Source organism: Apaloderma vittatum, unplaced genomic scaffold (genome assembly GCF_000703405.1).
Source record: "Apaloderma vittatum isolate BGI_N311 unplaced genomic scaffold, ASM70340v1 scaffold29400, whole genome shotgun sequence".
Classification (NCBI taxonomy): domain Eukaryota; kingdom Metazoa; phylum Chordata; class Aves; order Trogoniformes; family Trogonidae; genus Apaloderma; species Apaloderma vittatum.
This window is the reverse complement of record NW_009695516.1, coordinates 7,308-9,780: the sequence shown is the minus strand read 5'-3', so window position 1 is coordinate 9,780 and position 2,473 is coordinate 7,308.

The window sequence follows — 2,473 nt, the reverse complement described above, 5'->3', positions numbered from 1 at the left end:
CCTGATTTAGAAAAGCATCTCTGCAGTTCCCCAGCCTGGGTCCCTCGTGCCGCTGCAGGTCCTGCCTCAGCCTGGGCCCGCTGAGAGAAGACACGTGATGTCTCCTGGGCTGCTCTGGGTTTCTGGCACACAAAAAAAAAGCCATCTCCATTCTCCTGTTGGGATGGGATTAAAACCTAATCGCCTCTTTTTCCTCCCCGCCTCATTGCTCACTAATCCAACTCCCACAGAGGATGCTTGGATCTCCCCTGGACTTCCTTCCTCCTCCTCATCTCCCTGTGGTACCAGGGCCCTCGCCCTGTGCTCCAGCCCCTCTGCGCCGTGGGAGCAGGTCGGCTCGGAGCTTTCTTGTGCGAGTCAGCCGGCAGCGAGGCTGCCGGGCCCTACCTCACCCTCCAGCTTGCCTCGGTCCCTCCCGTGGGGCTTTGCATCCCCTGCACGGAGACGGCTTCCTGGGCCCTTCGAAAGACCCTCTTTAACCACGATATGTCGCATGTTTCAAACAGAGCAGAAAATACCTGGCACCCATCAACCAAGAGGATAGAGATGGCCTTTGCTTCATCTTTCTCTTCTGTCTTGCTTCAGTAGGTTTTCGGAGAGATAGCCCTTTTTTTTAAAGCCAATGCCTGGAAACACATCTAGGAAGCAACATCAGGATCCTTGTTCTGTGTCAACTCAGAAATATTAACCGGGAGGGTTTGGAAGTGTTAGTGAGGACATGGATGCCTGTGTTCAAAGGATTCAAGATACTGAACTGAGTCCAGAGAGATTAAAGATTATAGTAATTTTTTATTATTTTTTTCTAGTTTTTTCTTTTTTTTTAAATAGAGCATTTCAGCATTAACCAGGTGTTGACTGTGTAGCTGAGAGGTTTAGGCATTGGCTTGTACCAGTCGTAGTTTAAAATACCACACAAGATCTCTTTTTTTTTTTTCTTCTAGCGAGATGCAGTGCATCAAAAATAGAGCACAACGATTGCTCAGTGCAGTGAGTTGTAGAATGCGGCGAAAAAAAACCTTTGCTCCCCTTTTTTCCTTCATTCCTCAGAACTACGATTCCTAGAAAATATCTTTTAATGCAGATTTAGCTCGGTCCTTCCAAACCTGCAAATACTGCACTATGAGACACTACATCCAGTTTTGTAGCTCCTATATAAAACGTGGTTGTCTAGTAAACACCGTGGTGGCTGCGATGCTGGTATTTCTCCGGAGCAGCTGATTTGTGTGTGACAGGGAGGTTTGCCTATGGTTTCTACCTGAGCAGAAGCCTGCAAGTGCGTCTCAGTCCCTGCTGTGTTCCGTTTGGGTGTTCTTTGTGGGGCGGGGATGGTTTTGCCATGGGAGATTAATGACTGTTTTTTCTAGAGGAGACTCACCACTGCGGAGACCTTGGTTACGTCCCTTGTATCAGAAACGCGGGGAAGAGAAAAATAAACCTGGTATGAGTAAGGTGATGAGACGTCTCCTCTTCCTTTCCCTAGGGGCAGGGAAACGGTGGGGTGTGATGCTCCTGCTCAGAGCAGAGCTTTGGGGGGCCTGTACTGCGGCCAGGAGGCTGCTGGTCCCTTGGAAATCCTTTTTCCCAGCTTGGTTCTTGGTGCCCCTGAGAGATGGGCTCCTTGGAGTGCTGCCGAGGGGGTGATGGAAGCACCTCTGAGCCCAAAGGAAGCCTCGTTTGAAGCAGGGTTTCTTCTTGTGTCTTGGAAGATGCTTGGAGAAATGCTACTTGATCCTGCTGTGACTTTGGTCCTTGGTAGCTTCGCGAGGGTGCAGGTGCTCTGTGGGTGCAGGGCTTGGAGCCTGGTGCGGGGCAGCCCCACAAACTTTGCGGGGGCCGAAGCTGGAGGTGGGCAGCAAAGCTGTTTGCTCTGCTGCGAGCACTAGGACGGGGTTTGGACAGCTGGCAAGGCTCTCTGCCCCAAGGAATCGTAACCCTTCTTGGTTTGGGGAGGGAGGAGAGGTGTGGGGAGATGCAGCTTTGTGGGGCAAAGGCTGCACTTTGTATTTTAGCTGCCCTAAGGAGCAGCCACTGGAGCCAGCGCAGGGTTTGTCATTGATAGTGATACAGGCAGCGTGTTCCTCCCCTTGTGTGGCTCTGGGAGCCCGCTTCCTCGGCTTCCCCGGACTGCAGGTTGGGCTCGGGGTTCCCCCGGAGCCGCTCCACAGCTCTCCCTGCCCCACCTTGCCCTCGCCGTGCCGATCGTTCTGCGCTCGAGGCTGCGCCAGGGAGAGGGAGCTGGGTGGGAGCGAGGGAGAGGGCTCCCAGTCAGTGTGCAAGCGCCATTGTTTTGACACAGAGGCATATGGCGCCGTCAGAAACGGCAAAAAGAAGAAACCCCACAGCAGATGCTGCCAAGGCAGAAAGCTGGCAGCGAACAGCCAGGCCCGCGGAATGCCTGCTTCGCCGGCGCCGTCTTGCCAACGTGTCCCAACCACGGGGGCTGCTGGGGGCACGCTGGGAAAGGGACAGGCGC